This window comes from Sprattus sprattus (genome assembly GCF_963457725.1).
Source record: "Sprattus sprattus genome assembly, chromosome: 17".
Classification (NCBI taxonomy): Eukaryota; Metazoa; Chordata; class Actinopteri; order Clupeiformes; family Clupeidae; genus Sprattus; species Sprattus sprattus.
The window spans coordinates 7,266,001-7,287,110 of NC_137915.1; positions in this window are offsets into that span (position 1 = coordinate 7,266,001).

Below are 21,110 nucleotides of genomic sequence, written 5' to 3' on the forward strand. Positions count from 1 at the left end.
ACTTATTGTGTGAAATTTGAATCCACTTTTTTTTTTTCTTTTTTTTTTGTACCCGGAAAATTTGAATTGTACCTCGCCAAAGTGCCTTGGTGAACCTCCAAGGGAGATCCGATCAGCTCCATTTTAAAGTGCCTTGAAGAGTGGACGTTTCAACAGGACAGTCTGATGGAGAAAAAGAGAGAGATGAAGGCTTGTGCCTTGGGAGCAACACAGCTCCAACACGCAGTGCATTTGACCTTTAAAGCACTCTGTACACACACACACACACACACACACACACACACACACTTTCACACACACACACACACACACACACACTCACACACACACACACGCTCAGAAAGACATGCTCACATACATGCCAAACACTCTCAGTATTTTTGCACCCCCCCTTCATGTACACTCTGTTGTGTACACGTTCATGTAACGCCAATGGCATTGTGGATGTTATGTCTGTGTCTTCATTATGACTGTAAACCCAACACTGTTTTGTCTCAGTGCAAAAAGGCTCAACTCTAACCTGCCAACAATTACGCAGTAAGGAGATAAGACTCCTCTCACCTCAGCTCATACACACACACGAGCGCACAAACACACACACACACACACACACACACACACACACACACACACACAATGTTCAGTATTATTTGCTTCCATCAGTGTTGTGCATAGGGGCCTCGATGACTCTCACTCTGTCTCTCTCATGCACTCTCAGGCTCACACTAACACACCTTAACACACACACGCAGTGTTCGTATACCAAGCTCACACAAACAAATCCCTTCCCATTCCAAATGGCAATAGATTTCAAGGTTCGGTGCTGTATCTGGTTCCCGCTAACAGGGCCATGACCTGGAGAGATGTTTGTGTTTCTCTTATCAGTGTTCAATGCTGTTAACAGTGCAGCTCTCTCACATGTTTCTACTCTAAAGGCTATGAGGGAGAGATAATGAGAGAGAAAGAGGGGGAGAGAGAGTCTAGCCCCATGCTGTGACGTCCATTCCACTTTCAGCTGTTCAAAATTACCGTCAGATTGTTGTTTACAACAGGCGAGAGAAAGACTTCCACATTTGCCTTGTTTCTCTCCTCCTTTCCTCACACCAGTGTTATTGTACTCCCTCTGCCAGTGAGTACTCAAGAGGTTTTGTTGTTGTAATTGTTGATGCTTTTGTTTGTTTACAGTGGGCACGTCTGTTTATGTCTCTTTTTTTTGAAAAACGTACTTGTCCCAAACCGTAGCGTCTAATAACTCCTCGGGTTGGCAGGGAGTGGAAGGAATCTTCCTCGCCTTCCCCTAAAGTGTGCTCAGCACTTAGGGTTATTTACATTGATCACGAGGACTCCAAGTACACAATCCACACAAACTCATCTGTGTCTGTGCCGAGTAAGTGCAGTTTGCCAGACCTGTCTAACTTGGCATTGCAGTTGCGTATTTCAAGGTACTGCTTTGTGTGTGTGTGTCTGTGTGTACGTATGTGTGTGTATACAGCCGCGGAAAAAATTAAGAGACCACTTCAAAATTATCAGTTTCTCTGGTTTTACTATTTATTGGTATGTGTTAAAGTAAAATGTACATTTTAGTTTTATTCTATAACCTACTGGCAACATTCCTACCAAATTTCAAATAAAAATATTGTCATTTAGATCATTTATTTGCAGAAAAATGACAATTGGTCAAAATAGCTAAATTCATGCAGTGTCTTCAGATCTCGAATAATGCAAAGAAAACAAGCTCAAATTCATTTTTAAACTACACAATACTAATGCTTACACTTAGGAAGAGTTCAGAAATCAATATTTGGTGGAATAACCTTGATTTAAAATCACAACTTTCATGTGTCTTGGCATGCTCTCCACCAGTCTTTCACATTGCCGTTGGGTGACTTTATGCTACTCCTGGCGCAAGAATTCAAGCAGCTCGGCTTCTTATCATGGCTTGTGACCATCCATCTTCCTCTTGATCACATTTCAGAGGTTTTTTATGGGATTCAGGTCTCGAAATTGGGCTGGCCATGACAGGGTCCTGATCTGGTGGTACTCCATCCACACCTTTACTGGCCTGGCTGTGTGGCATGGAGCATTGCCCTGCTGGAAAAAACACTTCTCAGAGTTGGGGAACATTGTCAGAGCAAAAGGAAGCAAGTTTTTCTTCCGGGACAACGTTGTACTTTGCCTGGCTGAGGTTTGTAAAAGACCATAAGGATTGAAAAAGCGGACTGGAGGTTCTTCTAAGTTCGTCTTCTCTGATGAGTCCGATTTCACAGTAGGTGCAAGACTCTCTGGCTTGTAGGCCTCTCCAGGTCTCCGTCTAACCATCAGACGACCATGTGTTGGGCAAAGCTGAAAATTGGACTCATCAGAGAAGACGAACTAGAAGACCCTCCAGTCCGCTTTTTTCAATCCTTATGGTCTTTTACAAACCTCAGCCAGGCAAAGTACAACGTTGTCCCGGAAGAAAAACTTGCTTCCTTTAGCTCTGACAATGTTCCCCAACTCTGAGAAATGTTTTTTCCAGCAGGGCAATGCTCCATGCCACACAGCCAGGCCAGTAAAGGTGTGGATGGAGTACCACCAGATCAGGACCCTGTCATGGCCAGCCCAATTTCGAGACCTGAATCCCATCAAAAACCTCTGGAATGTGATCAAGAGGAAGATGGATGGTCACAAGCCATGAAAAGAAGCCGAGCTGCTTGAATTCTTGCGCCAGGAGTAGCATAAAGTCACCCAACGGCAATGTGAAAGACTGGTGGAGAGCATGCCAAGACACATGAAAGTTGTGATTTTAAATCAAGGTTTTTCCACCAAATATTGATTTCTGAACTCTTCCTAAGTGTAAGCATTAGTATTGTGTAGTTTAGAAATGAATATGAGCTTGTTTTCTTTGCATTATTCGAGATCTGAAGACACTGCATCTTTTTTGCTATTTTGACCAATTGTCATTTTTCTGCAAATAAATGATCTAAATGACAATATTTTTATTTGAAATTTGGTAGGAATGTTGCCAGTAGGTTATAGAATAAAACAAAAATGTACATTTTACTTTAACACATACCAATAAATAGTAAAACCAGAGAAACTGATAATTTTGAAGTGGTCTCTTAATTTTTTCCGCGGCTGTATGTGTGTTTCAATGAACTGTTTGTGTCTTTGCTGCGTCTGGTTCGAGGCTAGATGGGATTGAGAGAGAGAGAAATAGAGAGGGGGGGGTCCATGTAGAGGGTGGCTTAAGTACCTGATGAGGAAAAGCTGTATGTGGCTCTTCCCCTTACAAACTCATATTTGTGAATGTGCAGACAGTTGGAAGCGGCACTTAAACATTATTAAGACAGGGAGGGAGAGAGAGAGAGAGACACTGCTTCCATTGATAGCAGGAGGTATAAGAGACAGGCGAAAGAGAGGAGTAGTCTGAAATGCAAACACATTGGCTGCTTTCTTTAAGCTCCCCCGACGCTCATGTGGAAAGGTAAGATTAGGCCCGCTGCCTCGGACCATCGCTGCAGCACACACACACACACATCGTTTTTTTTCTCTCTCTCACACTCTCACACAGACTAATGTGCGGGACCATGCCGTAGGGCAGTATTCCGCTTTCAGTATTCCACACATGGGAATGCTGAAGTTCGCACCTTACAGATGGAAAAATTTCACCACTGAGGATCCTTTGTCACCTGCACACACACATACAGACACACACACTTTCTCACTCTTTTGCTCTCACCCCTGTTTCTATCTATCTTTGTTACATGCAAACTTACACAAACACACACAACCATTCCACACAGAAAGCTGTCAGAATTTGTACACTTCTGTCCTTTCTTGGTGCTGTAAATTTACAAGTGATATGCACAAACCCTGTTGAGAAAACAGAAAGCAAGTAATATGTTCATACTTCTACAAAATCTTTAAATTATTAAGGATTGTAAGAAAAAAAGAAAAGAAAAAAACTGGGACAGTCTAATTTTTTTTTAATTGTTGTTTTTAAGTTATATGAACATGTTTCCTGTTAGAGACTGGATGTTTATCCAACGACAAAATGCATAATATCTCATTATATTGTTTCAATTTCTTTTGACGTTACATTTTTTCCAAGAATTATGGTTACTTCTACAGAACATCGAATAAACATTTGGAAAAATGCTCCTAGCCTCCAGCCTCTTTCCTTCGAGATGAGAAATAATTTGCACTGTTTTATTAATTCTGCAGTTCACTCTCTTTAGCTCTTTTCTTGTTCTGTGACACAAACCAGAGACATTTCATGGATACATTTGTATTCATTTTAGTAATTAATTCATTTCAAAAGAAACTATTTGTCTTTGATCCCCAAAATAATCCAGTAATTACAGATACTTCATTTATAGAAAATAATCCTTTTTGGATCAATAAAACTTAATATGATGTCCAAACCGTCTGTTTTCGTATGGAACTCCACACATCACGCGTTGTGCGCATATTTAAGAAAAAGGATCAGGATTTATGAAGGATAATTCTGGCAGCCACATGCATTACAACGCTATTCATCTGCAGGGTTCGTGATGAGTTCAAACGATAGGCTGTTGGCGTAGCCCCCCCGCCCCCCCCTTCTCCTCTTGTTCTGGCCTTTATTTCAGCACTGGGCCATAAATTAAAGAAGGGAAACACTCTTCTGGTTTTCTCTCAGGTCAGAATTAAGGGGTAGGAGGCCGAGGGAAACAGCATCTGTTTGATCAGCACGAACGACCGGGTTCTTCATTTTGGATGGGATGCAACGGTTGACGTTAGCGGTCCTGTTGTGGCGAGTCGTTATTTACCAAAGATGTTTACGGAACAGAGAGGCGCGGCAACCCGTGGCCTCAGGCTGGCTAAGCAAACTAATCAGGCAAACCTCTTTTTTGCTCTCGTTTGTTCTCCACCCTCTCCCTCTCCTTAGCTGTTTCGGGGGCTAAAACGAGGAAGCATTTGTGGCCACAAAGAACGGAGGGACCCCTCATCCCAACCCAATCTAACCAACACGCACACACACAGTCACACACTCAAAGAGTTTAGTGCCTCCTCAAGACAAGACGTTTTGGAGTGGGTGAACCCTTTTGACTAGAGTGGCATGTAACAAGTGTGGCTGTGTGTGTTTTGGTACTATACTCCAGTGTAATCAGGGGCGCCCGCAGGATTCTCGTTTATGGTACGCACACAAAATGAAGTTGTGCCCCCATGAAGTGTGCCACACACAACCCAAGCCGCAGCAGTAGCAGCTTATTTTCAGTAAATGTAATAACTAAAACTATTGACGTAAACGTAAGTGAATGAGAGCGCCTGGAGCATGGGTTAGTGTGGCAAAGAAGTTGGTTGATTGAAACATTACATTATTATATAACTTAGTCTACTTTATGGTAGTTTAAAAGACTAATCCAGCCAAAACATTATATGGCTCACATTTGCTGTAGTTTTGAGTTAATCAGCTGTACATTTTTTTTAAACTTTCTGGTTTAGATCACTCAGATGCCACCTAGCTTATTTGCTAACACTGAACCCAATGCCAGAGGGCTAGCATTCATGCTTTTTAAATGCATTTTAAAAGGAAGAATAAACACCGATCAGATAAATACTAGCATATGTGTTGTCTTGGTCGCTATTATGTGCACCGAGAGTAACCCGACCCTGGTGAAAGAATAAAACTCAGCCTTCAAGGAAATATCGACTCTCCTAGTCCCGGCTGCATCATACTCCCTCAAAACTATCTGTATCGGTCTTTTTTCCAAATCTTTTTGAAGACTCAATAGAGCCTATCCTGTTATTTGATCAAATTTCTCTGTGATACTCTTCCTCAGGTATGTCTTCAAACGTCTCAAGCAGTTGAGACAGGCATCGACGGTAGAACTTTAATTATATTGTGTGAATGTTTAGATACATGTCCAGTGTCTTTTTAGAATGGTGCCTCGTTGTGTTTAGCCAGTTTGAGCCAGACTGGGCAACACTATGCTTACTCAGTGACTGCTAGGTAAGGCTTCAACCTTCAACCTGCTTGTTTCTTTCTTTTTTCTTTTTTTTTTTCGTTAAAAAGTACAAACTATACTGCTTCCTTTTTTGTATTTTAAACATTTCAACGTCATTTAATTTTACTTTCAAGTAATTACCAGACGCTTCTGCCAATTCCGCTTCAGGTTCACGACTGCCTTCAACACGCTACTAATGAAAACTGACAGTCTGCTCTGTGCCACTGGTAGGGAGAACTGGTGAGCCAAAGCCACGCGGCAGTGTGCTTATGTTGCGTAGGGTTAGGTGGTCAGTGGTGTAGTGGTCCCCGGAGAAGTGGGTATACTCTTAATTTTTTTTAAGCAGCCCATACAGCACAGGATAAACGGCCTGTTTTGAGAAGTGGGTATACTCAATTCTGACTGAAAAATAAGTGGGTATACTCCGTATACCTGCGTATACCCTGGACTACACACCACTGCAAGTGGTGGCACCGAAGGAGTCTAATGGTTCTACTGCAGAAACCATGGGAGTTGTTTGAAATTGAGTTGGTTTGAAATGTAAGCATTATTTTTGGACCTTCTGGTGTGTTGAAGTTTTCCTCAATTTACAGCTCAGCTGCAGCGCCAACTGTCCTGCGATGATGTGTTGTGCGGAGGCTGCGTTGGTAGTCGAACCGCAGAATCTTCATGTGGCGTTGGACACACACACACACACACACACACACACACACACACACACACACACACACACACACACACACGTCTCTGAGCCGATAGGTGTGTCCTCATCCTTCTGGGCCCAAAGGCTTGGTCGGATCCACCCACCCTCCACCCTTTCTCTCTCCATCTCATTCTCTCCATCTCTCGCTCTTTCTCTCCGTCTCTCTCTGGTAATGGGTCTACCATGCCACCTCTCCCACTCCACTCCACACAGTCTAAACTGAGCTGCTGAGCCAAAGGCCTGAGTATGCCAACTCCTGGAGAGAGACAGAGAGAGTGGGGGGAGAGTGGGGAGAGAGAGGGAGAGAGAATGGGGAGAGAGAGGGAGAGAGAGAGAAGGAGAGAGAGAGGGAGAGAGATGATCAGGGCATAAAACAACAGGCAGCCAGGGCAGAGGACAAAAAAATGGGGGACGTGGGTAGGGTGGGGTTTAAGTTAGTGAATGATGCCAAAATGAAAAGAACCTGGGATGGAGAACGACAGAAAATAGCTAGAGATAATAGAGAGAAAGAGAGAGAAGGGAATAGAGAGAGACACAAAATACAAAATAAAAGCAAAAAGATCAGTACAAATGAAGTGTTGAAAGGAGAGGGGGGGAATGAATATTTCAAATTTCAGCGGCCTGAACAACTATCTGTATTCATTCTTTATTCTAAAAATGCTCCGTCTATGAAGACACATACACAGACAGGGTCTTCTTCTCGGAAACACACAAATATAAACACAATCAGGCGAGTGCGCACACACCCACACCCAAAGATACACTCGGATGTTTTGAGACAGCTACACATCGAAGCACTGACCCCCCCCCCCCCCCCCCCTTCTCCTTCCCCCACCCCTCTCTCATCTCCCTCTACGTGTAGTAGCTGGCAGAGTCTTACACACTGAGCAAGATTTTCCATCAAGAACTAAGCGATGTTCCATCGTGTTGTTTTATTTTTTTCCTTGTCTTTTTTTGGGGCCTACATTATGCATTCGCTGAAAATTGTGAGATGTGCTTGCAGACTTTGGACGTTATCTTTATGAGGGAGAAGGCTGCTCAGGAGCAGGGTGAAACCTAATACGCCCCCCCACACACACACACACACAAAAAAAGGATCTAAATTACAGAGGTTAATAAATAAATGAAAACAGAGGTATTTACTTTTTGAGGAGGAAATATGAACCTCCATACTGAAGTAATTAGTTACCTTACATAGAGGGGCCAATTGTTCATTAATTAGGGAGGCCCAACATTTTACATTTCAGATACACTTTTTCTTTCTTTCTCCCAATCTATCTCTCATACACACGAATATACACACACATGCTTTAGCCTGATTATTAAAGGGTCAGCTCTGTAATAATCTGTAATAAGCATAACAGCCATGTTTGTTAATATGTAATAACACATGAACAGGTGGCGGGAATTATAATAAATCCTCCGTATATACACACAAGGGTGGAGCTGACAGTGAATATCCTAGGGTATTGTATTAATCTCTGATTAGCACAAAAGCTAATTTTATTTCTGGATTAAGTCAAACAAATCCGCCTTGCAGGTGTTTGTTATGTCTCTGTCTAACTGGAACACGGAAAACCTCTCCTCACGAGGACAGGACATTTAAACTCGCTCCTCGCCTGAGATGGATCAGATGTACTTTTGCAGCATTATGTAGGCCCAGAACTATGATGTTTTTGCTCAGCGCTGGACTTCTAGTCATATGCCATGTTTCCAAAACAGAAGACATTCCACTTCAGAGCTCCATGTGTGATTTCCTTGGGGGGGAGAGGGACGGAGGGAGGGAGTGGGGGTGTTTGGGAGAGAGTGAGAGCAAAAAAAGAAAAGAAAAAAAAACCTAGACAAATTATAGAGACATTTTTTCACACACTGATGTGAAATTAGCAACATTGTTTTGGTCAGAGTGAACCAGGCTTGATGTACTACATTAACAGGTTAAATGGTTTATTTCCCCTGGATTCCTCTGTGTCAGGGTTCATGGGGGGACAGACAGACAGAATACCACGCTTATTTTCCCTTCACTTTCATTACGTCTGTGAGGGCCACAGATGTTTGACTGTTTGCCCCTCTCTCTTCTTTCTTTCTTACTTTATTACTTCTATTTACTCCCTCTCTCTCTCTCTCTCTCTCTGTCTGTCTCTTTCTCTCTCTCTGTCTCTCTCTCTCTCTCTCTCTCTCTCTCTCTCTATTGTTCTCTCTCTCTGGCTGGGATAATGCACTTTGCATCTGTCTTTTCCTTAAGCTAACCTGAGGCGATGAAAAACGTTTCCTGCCTTTATTTCTTACAATACAACTTCTGAGAAACCATCACAATAGTTCGGCTGAGTCACAGAGGGCTAGAGGCAGGGGCGGGGGAACTATGGGGAAAGAGGCCTTCTGAACATGCAAGCATTGTGTTGAAAAATGTCCTGCGTTAATGCCGTTCTCCCTCGCCAAACGATAGCATAACACATGGAGTATTTAGTCAGGTGGACACACTCATTTTGGGTTTGAAATTCCTATGTCTTGTTCGGAGGAAAAACAGAGCTACGTGTCCAGACCGATGCTGAACGAGAGGGCGGGTGCTGCCAAGGGTGCTGGAAGGAGTGTGTGGTCGGCTCTGGCACGTTTACACCGTGCGGAGTGAAGGGGAGAGTGAGATTCACCCCCTACTCACATCAAAGCGGGGCAACATATTGCCCGAAACGGCAAATACTCCCAAAAGGGGTGAGGTGATGTTGGCACCTTAGTCTGTTCCTACAGGGTCGGAGGCAGAGGTGTTGGGTTGCGAATGTCCACACCTCCGATAAACCCACAGAAACAAGGTTTGGCTGGGAGTCATAAAGTGACACAGTGTGGGATCATCTATGTGTTCATCTGATTTGTATCTTAAATTATTCATCCATCCATTTATTTACTAATTCATCTGATTTATTACTTACTTACTCGTCTATTTGGATGCCACATCCAGCTGATAAATTCAACTCCAGTATGTTCTCACATCTGCCTTTCCCCATCACTTCATCTTTTCTAAAATTATCTCACTCTCTCTCCCTTCCAGTCCCCCCCCCCCCCCCCCCCCCCTCTGAGAGGAAGTATTTTCACAATAATATGCAGCAGATCCAGTTTTTTTCTTTGTTCCTCTTTTTTTCCCCTCTCCAGAAATATTTGGTTTTGGCTTTCATGTCCTCGGCGAGACTTGTACGGGTCAGAAAATGTCATTCCGCAACAGCAAGTAGCGTATAAGACGCCCCGAAACTACCCTCGATCTAATGACAGCTAAGGGGGTCACAAATACGAGCGAGCGAGCGAGCGAGAGCAGGAGAGAAAACACCAAGTCTGTGTTCCCCCGTCTAAGATTTCAGAGGAGACAGTTAAATAAATTCCCTACTACAGTCAAGTGAAACCACGTCAAGGCAACAGATGGAGAAAATGTCAGCCGCTGCAGGAATGCGGTTTGGCTTGGCGGAGAGAGAGAAGGACAGAGTGCGTGCGCCCCTCTCACTTTAACACTTTGTGTTTTGAGGCACGCACATAAAAAAAGTGGAGCGATTTCCGTATGCTGTACACACACAACTACTGGGTGTTCAGAGTATCAACCAAAACAGGGGAATAGTAGGTTATAGTATAGTGAATACATTGATCAGTGATCAAAACAAAACTAAACTAAATATGTGAATCATTTGTAAATTCTTTTGCAATAGTAATATCTGTACATTTTATCAGACTCTCCCATTCTTTTTCTTTCTCTACGTTTCCCTCCTTTTCTTGCGCTCCTCTTTATTTATGCCATGCATTTTACTCATTTTGGGTCGTATCACTATTTCCATCTGAGACACATGGACTTCTTGTGCGCTGCTATTTTGTCTCAAAATGACTTTACTCATCTTTGCCTGTTCATTACACATTTACTCCCATTACCACTCTGGTGTTCTTTCCCCTTCTCTCTTCTTCACACACACACACACGCTCACATACGCACGCACGCTCACGCACACACACACACACACACACACACACACACACACACACACACACACACACACACACATGCACACATATGCACCCGCTCAAGCACACACAGACACACACACACACGCACGCTCACGTGCACACGCGCACACACACACACACACACACACACACACACACACACACACACACACACACACACACACACACACACACACACACACACAAACGCAAGCATTTAAGGGAGATGCTTTCTCTGGGGAAGCCATGAGCACTCATCCCACCTTGGCCAGCCTGATGGCATTGCCCTTGATGCCAACAGCCCATGCCAGCAAGTAAACACATCCAGCTAGCAGCTACCCTCTGTGGGCTCCCGATGGCTGCTGTAAATCTGGGCAACGACGGGCAGACAGACAGGCCTACCTCCCCACACCCCCACAGCACATCCCGAACCCGGCTTCTGCCTTTCCCTACTGATTTACACTGGCCCCTAATGTGCCTCTTTGTGTTTATATTTTGATAAAGCGGCCACGTCTGAATTTATGCTCCGAGTGTAACCAGTTAAATGAGCTTGCTTTACAGTCCTCTCGGCTCAAACCGCTCTGCCGAGCTCGAAATTTATGACAGGACCCTGCATTAAATATCGAGCGTCGACCTGATCCAAAGTAAAGCAACTGTGGTGGTTTGGACGATGCCGAGTCCCTTATCGCTGTGATCACTTTTATTGAAGCACATTTTAATGCTTTCAGAATCTTCATGAAACTGGAGGTCACACTCAAAGACCTAGTCTAGGAATGCTTTTTGTATTTTTAAAGAAATGTGTAAATTCTATATATAACAGCGACTAGACAACATATTTTTAAGCGTTCTACCTATTAGGCATCATTGCTATTGTTATTATTTCCCATCAGTCACTGTTTAAAGATGATAGAGAGTGCATCCCGTCCAGACGTTCCACTGTATGTTTCCAGGGAATGATCGATTGGCTTTCTTAATTGAGTTAACTTTGAATTTATCTTGATACACATGCTTATCACATCACACACACTCACAGACCCTTTCTCTTTTTCACTTTCTCTCTCTCCCTCTATGTCGCCGGGCCAAAGCAGTAAAAAGACAATAAAAACTCTGAGATTTGCCTGGGACTCATACACGGTCAGTAATATATGTCTCTCCAGATTGTCTGGCACCACCCGAGCAGCTTCTTTCCATTCAAACAAACGAACCTCTAAAAGGAGACATCAGGTCCAAAATGTTATTCCTGACCTGACCCAGAATCAAAGATTACTTACCCAAACCCGACATCCCGGAGGAGAGGTGGTCCTCACCTTCCAAGGCCCATTTGGATTTTAACTGTGGTCCCTCTTAGGCCAACAATGAAGTCATCTGGGAGTTCAAAACGGTGTTGCTGTGATATCACCTGGCCTAACCCTTTAAGTCGTGACATCCGTGTCATTGCAGACATTGAATGAGACAAATGGCTGGGCCTGCTCTCAGGGTGACTGGAAACGTCTCTAATACATTTGCTAAAATAATCTAGCATGATTCATTTTCCAATTTCTGGGAGGGGGGGGGGGGAGACAGGGTAATTTTGCAAATGTACAGAAGCTTCACATCCCACACATCTAAAAATGACTTGCGATGAATCATCTTCTATTCTTGACAGCGCTGAACTTCCAATGCTGGGGTATGTGTCATCCTTACTACTCCACTGTTAGTGTGAGCAGAGATGTATGCAGGTGATATCAAAACTTGATATTAGTATTGAGGAGACGAGGCACATCTTCTGTGACCTCCACGGGATCTGTGGCGACCTTGGGGACATTGTACTGGTGTCTGAGGTGGATGGTGGAAGAGAAACGTTAGAAGAAAATGAGAAGTCGACTACACGTGTAGGTGATTATTAGTCCTAAACTAAAGTTATAACAGACTCTATGTTCATACGACATACGTATATATACACACATTTACAAATTTATATTTATACTGCCATTTGAATAACTATCTGAAAATTCCTTTACACAACTGGATTTCTGCTAGTGTTGGGTCTAAGACTACTGTGTATTTTATACCTGTGTATAAGCTTACCTTCTTTAGCAGAAAAAACAGCCAGTAAAGGAGAGATTACACGTGGGAGTAAGTGAAAGTGGGTAGGTGGGAGGGAGAAAGAAACACTAACTGTCTGGCGTGATCAGATGAAGATATCCATCTACATAAAGATAAGTCTCTACAAGAGTGTGTTTGGAGCCAGACAGTTTGGAGTTGCAGTGGGGGTGTGCGGCTGGGAATCATATCCTCACTCACATCTCACGTCGCCGTGGTGACAAGGGTGACTCCGGTCTGGCGGCTGCCCCTGTGACCTTACCTGAAACTTAGCTGCTACCGCCTGCGATCTCATTGGCTGGATGTAAGATTTAAACACTGACACGAGCCCAGTATGGGAGAAAGCCTGCTGGGAGGGGGTGGGAGTCAGGGAGCAGTATGAGGTGTGGTGCTAAAAGTCCAGTGTGGGGTGGGCCGGGTCATGGCGCACTTATTCTTTGCACTACTGTTGTAACAATTCACAGCTCCTGGATATACTTTCCTCAACGTCATAGACCATTGCACTGTCTGTTTTTGTATTGTGTTGTTATGTATATTTTGTGTAAGCACATTGAGAGCCAGTTCACCAGGTCAAATTCCTTGTTTGTGCAAACGTACTTGGCCAATAAAATCTGATTCTGATTCTGATTCTGACATAACTGGTTCACAGTCTGAGGAACAGTCCCATGTTGCCTTGTTTATGGCTCAAAGTAACTGCCTTACAATTGGTTAACTCTTGGTTCAGACCAGTTCAGGATTGGCTGCTTTTCAGGGCCATTCAAACAATCAGGCAATCTTCCATTCTCAGACACATTCCTGAGTCTCAATGCAAGGTGACATCCTCCCATTACACCTGGCACCCTGCACAGGACACAGGAGGCTCACCCCTAGTTCACCAGATCAGACCACAGTGCGTCACTGAGGCGTCTGTACGGTGAGGCCTGGAAAGCCTTGCAACCACCAAACTTCAATTCAAGAGCATGTTGTTTGCTAAAGCTTACAGTTATGGAGAGACCAGAGACGCTTTTAGAGTGTCCACAGTGTGCTTCACACAGACAGGCCTCTTCTTGGGTGATGACCTGGCCAAGCTGCTTACGGGAAACAGAGGAGAGGTTTGGACTAAACAGCATGTCCAGAGAGAGAGGTAGGACAATTACAATGCAGACACATACTTACAAACAATTAAACATTTGGCTTAGAAAAAACCCCGAATGGCAAACTCCCACACGTTCTAGATGTTTTTGAGTAATGATGCTCATTTAAGATTCTTTACTTAGTTCATAATTGGCTGTAATAAGGGTAACTGTTCCTCAGGAGAAGTAGTGGAAGGCGGGGGTACAGGGCTAGCTGACAACAACAATAGTGTTAGGGTACTTACTATGACACTTTACCATTTACTTACTAAAAATCAGTGCTACTTATTAATTCCAGATGTGAACACAGTCCTTCATTTAAAAAAGGGTAAGTGGTACACTGTAATAGGGTGAATATCCCTACAGATTGATTTAGGCTCCGATGGGTCCAAAACATTCATAAACATTTTTTTTAACTGAAGAATTGTTGCTACTGGCTTGAATCAAGAGCTTCCCTTTCTCTCTGTATTCTACTAATGATTGCATCATTCATTCTAATTATCTTATGGTTAGCATTACATGATAACATTCATTTATCCGACTAATTGGAGTTTATTAAAATATTTTCAAATCTAAATCCGTATTTATATAATCTACACTAGATTGGTTGATATAAACTGTCACAACTCAGGTTCCTGTTTGTATTTTACGTTTATGTTTCTTATAGATTTATTAACTCATCCCATCACAGAGACATAATGTACATTCCAAATTATAAAATCTAACCACTAATGTCCTATGATTTAAAACAAATAACATTTAGGAGAATAATTTGGACTATGCACTCCAGACTGTAAAGAACTATAATAATAATGATAATACATCACATTTACATAGTGCTTTTCAAAGTTCTCAAAGACGCTTACATTTACATTACATTTATAGTCATTGAGCAGACGCTTTTATCCAAAGCGACTTACACGGATGTAAATACATTTTAGATTTTACACTGATGGCACACTGCACATCAGGAGCAATTAGGGGTTCAGTGTCTTGCTCAAGGACGCTTCGACAGGGAATCCTTCTGATTACTAAACGAGTTCTCTACCTCCTGTACCACTGTCTGTCGCCCCCAAATACCTAATATATATACACATGTAAAATATATAAAAGAATGACACATCATATAGAAAAAAGAAAACAGCCCACCCAGTCTAACCAGAGGGAGAGAAAATCGCAAGTGCCTGATCTAATTCTTCAGGGTGCAGCAGTGTTGTACTTGGACTCAGTGTTGTTGAGAGGGCAATGACTGACATGCTGCTGAGAGAGTATAAAACAGGAGAGTCTTAACATGAAGAGACCCCCCGCCACACACATACACATCCGCTGGGCCTACATGCTCGCCACAGCACAGCCTTATCTAGGGTTGGGCCGGCTGCTCTCGAGTGGCTAAGGCTGAATTCCCTGGCATCGGCCGTGGTGATGGATTGGCATGGTGAGGCAAAATAAACCTGGTAATTAAAACACACGGTGCCATTGTTTATGCAAAATAATGAATCTGTCTATCCATGTGCCAATCATCAGACCAGGAATAAGGCCCAATCCCTTCACTCGCTCTCAGATCGGCCATCGGAACCGCTGGAACGGAACCGACACGGCGAAACATGCGGTTTTTCCGTGGAAACGGGTCTTCGGCTGTGCGGTAAGCTTACACTCTCTTCGTGTTGATACAATGTGATTAGTTTATTATGGGAGTTCACAGCTAAGGTTCGTGGGTTTGCCCCCTGGATGCTGTAGCACCCTGGCTGGGTAACTAGAAGACTCGTTTCATTTCCCTCCATTTTCTCCGAATGTATCGTGAATGACAATATGGCACAGGAATTTGAGTGTGTGGCGCGCAGCTAGAAATACGCCACACAGGAAGCTAGGGCGCCTGGCAGCGTCGCAGGGGGGCTCTAGGGCAAATGAATAGAGAGCTACTTTCCCTGACATTTGACTTTCCCTAGAAGAGGCCCCTTCATCACTCGGCCTCCCCCTCTGTCCATCATCTTGTCCCTATGGCAACCCAAAGCCAGTGAAAGGGATTCCACAGAAGATGTTATCTCTAAGGTGTGGTTGGTTTACCATATTTATATTTATCTTCGAATCTGCAGGAGATACAATAACCACTTAAATAGTGAAGAAGGTAAAGGAAGAAAGAAAGAAAGAAAGAACAAAAGAAAATGTACCCTCCTATTGTCCTTGGGTGAGAATGATCACATTCAGTAACTACTTTCAAACACACACACAAATGATTACAAAAATGGTGATGAAACTCCATGGCACTCCATCTGGCTTCCAGAAATGCCAAAAAAATAAATAAATAAAAAGACAAAAATTCAGGGTACCTGCTAAAAAAGTAACACCTATTGTCTTTGGGTCAATATGACCAGAAACAACTTTTGATGTAGAACAGGCTATGTGAGCCCCTATAAACTAATCAGCCCTTTTCACACTCATAATTACCTGCTAGAAAGTACATTTCAAGAAAGCTCATTTAGCATGCTAGCTAGCAATGTATTGTATTCAAAACCACTGATTCCTGACACAATCTGACCTAGCCTCTCCGCACATAAGACTGCACATAATAATTAGCCAGCCAAATATAGACCTTTGCATTACGATTAGCATTAGTGTGTTAGTGATACCACTATTTCTCTAGTCTAGTCCTTCATTATTATATTAGCATGTGAAGTTCCTACCATTGCATTTCTATTGATGAGAATATAAGACCACGTCATTACTCAAATTTTATACAATTTAGAGATAGCATGAGAAGACTAGTGGGTGCTCTATCTCAGCAAATAAACTGTAAAGGCCTACCTGAGGAGAGAGAAATTGAACTTTTCTGAAAAAAAAAAAAAAAATAATGTTGAACTTGGTAATGCAGGGGCAGGCTGAAGCAAACAACTATGATGTAGCCATTCTAGCCTAGCATACCAACATTATGTAGTTGTACGTTTGACCGTTCTAGCCTAGCATCACAACATTCAACACTCATAATGGGTGTTCATTTTTCCCCCATAAGTGCACACCATATTGTAGATTATTTTTAAGGTAATTTACTGGTACCTAAATGTCCTGCCCTAGTTTGTCAAAAGCCCCCTCCCCCCTTCTAAAATCCATCTAAAATCTGCTTGTCCATGTCTAAGATTATGTGACTGAATCACAATCTCCCTGTCTTAATTTAAATATTACAGTTCAAAAGAGCTTTAATCTTTTTTTTTTCTGCTGTGACCAAGTTTGAACATCGAAATGTTAGAATCGGTTTAGTCAAAAGGTGGTCTTTATAGACTGGATTAGTGACAAGATGGTTTTATTTCATAAAAATCATAAACTTAAATGGCTTAAAACAAATTTAGTGCATTTTACGGGAGCCTGAATCATAGTTTTACCTATGTTCACAGCATTTGCAATGCAAGAGAGAGAGAGAGACAAAATCAGCTATACACTTTACCAACACCTTTTTGGTTGAATTCTACATAAGTAATTGTAATACTGTGCCAAATTGTATAGATGTACTTAAATATTTAGGTGAGAGTCAATGTAATGACCCAAAGGTCATAGGTTTTACTTTTTCTTAGGACAATAGGAGGATTAAATAATAAATAGTGAGACAAAATGAATTAATTCATGAATAAAAATGAAGACTGGGGACCAAAGAAAAAGACAGAGAGAGAGAGAATGAGCACAAAGAAAAGAGAGGGAGAGAGGGAGGGGGAGAGAGGGAGAGAGAGAGAGAGAGGGAGAGAGAGAGAGAGAGGGAGCGAGAGATGAGAGAGAGAGAGGGAGAGAAAGAGAGAGCGAGGGAGGGAGGGATGGAGAGAGAAAAGAAATGGTAAAAAAGAGACACATCCATCAGTGGATTGTCAAACACAGAAATCGGAAGCTTATGACGCAACATCTGGGAACAAATGTGGCAGACCCTGACTAAGTCCAAACAAGCGATTCAGAATAATTAAAGTATTTCCACTCGCACTGACACACTCATCTGTTCTGCGGGTCTGTTGCATGTGACCTCATAGGCCTCTGCTGCTGTAGAGAGGCAGAGCGAGAGAGAGTGAAAGAGAGAGAGAGAGAGAGAGAGAGAGAGAGAGTGGAAAGGAGTGAGAGGCTAACAGCAGAGGGAACAGTCCTCCTCTCCACTCTAACCCTCCGAGACATGTTAATCCATAGACACTTGTGTGATCTAAAAAGTGAAAGTGAAATACTGTATAACTGTACAAATAGCCCGTTCACTCCCAGAATCACAATCCACCATTTCTTAAGGCTACACTCAAAACATACAGCATTACCGTAGCAATCTATGAATTGCCTCTGAGGATGGGAGGGAGAGGGTACTGATAGGGAAGCACAACAACCTAAACACCTCTGTGTGCCTTAGTATTACAGTTGGTTACATCAGATCAGTCAACACTGAATCCAACTGGATAACTTACAAATTCCTCTTTTGCTATAGTGGGATGGCTACGCACTGGGAAAGCTCAAACGGACTGCTGGAAGTCTGTGGAGATTTAGTTTTCCTGTGGATGCCTTAATAGGATTTTTATATTTTCTGTCTGTGTTGCTTGTTTTCAATTGTCCAGTCCAATATGACCATCAAGACATGACTATCAAAACAAGGGCTTTAGCTTCAGTGCATTTAGTAAACCTACAGTGATAACTTTGAGTATGGCCTATCTTGGTACCACCAACACTGACATTTTTAGATGGAAAAACACACGGTTGAAATGACATTTTAAATAAGATAATTGATTCCAGTCTGCTTTGGCCCATGGAGGGAATGGGAACATCTTAAGGAAAAAGGTCTGTGAGCATAACATGGGGCTGCTGAGAGAGAGAGAGAGAAAGAAAGAGAGAGGGAGAGAGAGCGAGAGAGAGAGAATCTTAATCTTTCTAATCGCAATATTGCTATTAAAAAAACCTTGTAAGAATAAACAAGAAAAATGAAAAATGGTTTGTTTGGGATTTCAAAGTTATGAGGAAAAAATGTAGGCTTAGGCTATCAAAAAACACAGAAACCCAATAACCCTGTTTTACGCCTCATTTCTTATAAAGAGCTTAAACGGAACAAAAACACTCTCAGGAAGTTCACCCAAAAGCAATTAAAGGCAATTGAAGAATCTATAAATTCAAACATCTTCTGGAATAATTGGATTATAATAAATAATAAAAAGCCACATGAGGAACTTGAACAAAATGGAGGAATATGGAAAAGCACCTTTGAAAACCTTTACGGTAAATGAAGCACAATCTGCAAATAAGGATCAATATGGAAAACACAATCAATAAATACCAAAACTTATAAGACTACCCATTAACTGAAACTGAACTGATAGAAAACCCCAAGGCCTGCAGTCAGAAAAGGCAATCTGGCCTGACTGTATCCATCCGAATGCTTAAAAACACTGTTGAACTGGGTTCCAAGTGTTGGATACTTTCTTGATATCTGGAATAAAGAACTCATATACTATGAATATACTATATTCAAGAGTAGGGACACATTTGACCCTAAACTACTGATTCATCTGTGTAAACAGTAATCTCGGGAAATGTTGCAGCATTTTGAACAGTAGAATGATAAGTTTCAAGCAAGGACCATGACTCAAGTAGAAGTCAAATTGGCAAAATGCAGAACATCAGACCATATTTTTCACTCTAATCAACAAATATGTAAACCAACTTCAAATCAAAATATCTTTCCAAAAGGCCTTTGATCCCATTTGGCATGATGATTAGCTTTTTCTCTAAAAGTATTATACTGGTGTAGGAGGAAAAGCAAAACATAACAAACAATTATACAAATGGACAATTAAAACTGGAAAGAAGCTAACAGAATTCTTCAATCAAGAATGGGGTGTGAGGCATGGCTGCCTGCTATCACTGACCCTTTTGAATATGTACTGTATGTTAATGAACTGGCAAAAACAGTTCACTCAGAAATCACTCAGAAATTGAATGTTTTCTTTTTGCAGAATAGTAGGTTCTGTTGTCTGCAACAGAAGAGGGTATACAGCAGAACCAAAATGTCTTGCAAAAGGTCTGTGAGACCTGTCCCCTGACTAACCCACATGAAACTAAAGTTCTGTGAGACTTGGGCCCTGACTTTTAGCCCACAAAAAAAAAAAAACCTAACATTTCAGGAAAAAAATCCAGATGTCAAGGAAAGCAAAAATACACATACCTTGGGCTGAAATCAGTACTATTTCAATCTCAATTTTAATGATTTGAAGGAGAAGCAAAAACAAATATATCCAATTTGACATACCAACTGGACTGCATAGTGGAACAAAAATATGACCGCCTCATAAAGTGAGAGAATGTTGTATACCTAATTGTGAGTGAAAATGTAAGGAACTGTGTGGATGTGGCGACCGTACACTGACAGGGTGTGGAGCCGTCCCTTTGGGTTCTGTTCTGCGGTTTTGCAACCTATCTAGTGAATATGAGGATGAGTGTGACTTCATAACACATATATTCTTGCACTAAATTACAGCAATTTTGAAGATAAAAACTTCCCGAACTGGGGCGCATGTCCAAATTTAGAATAATGTACCCAGATTTTCAAAAAACTTGAAAACAATCAAATCCTAAGAATATTAAACAGGGAACATAGTGCAACAGTCGCAGGAAACATGTATGCAACCTACGTAGATGCTTGCCATAGAAAAAAAGAGTTACTTCATCGGTGAAGCACTTGAAGAAACAAACCCACACACACACAAACTGCTGCTGCACTAGATATGATGTTCTGTTCTGTTTGATCTTATAGATATCAACTATTTATACATATACAGTAAATATATATATATAATTCGTCCATGTCATGCCAATGAGTCTTGTTTGAACTTGAGAGAGATGCAAAGGAGTTTGCGGACATTATTTTAATTTCTCAGGCACTCTCATTCAGAGCGGCATATGGTTCAAGAAGACGATACATATTGTCAGTATATGTTCTCTCTGGGAATAGACCCTACGACCCTGCTAGTTTTAGGTCCTGTTGAAGCAGGCCTGCAGGATAAGAAAATGTGTAAGCTCATGTACAATATGGGGCCAATGGTAAAAAGGAAAAAAAAAATCATCATTCTCCATGGACTTCTTAGAGGCCCTCTGATGTTTGGCCAGTGAAATGTAGCCAACAGTTCAAACACAGCATATATGCAGTGGCCTACCAGCTCATGTTGAGTGTGTTAGATCTGCTGTGTTTGATCGGGCTAAAATGATTGATTCCTCTGTGAATCCCGAAACATGTCACACGGAGCTGACACACAGGCCTGTTTCCTGGAGCTCGTT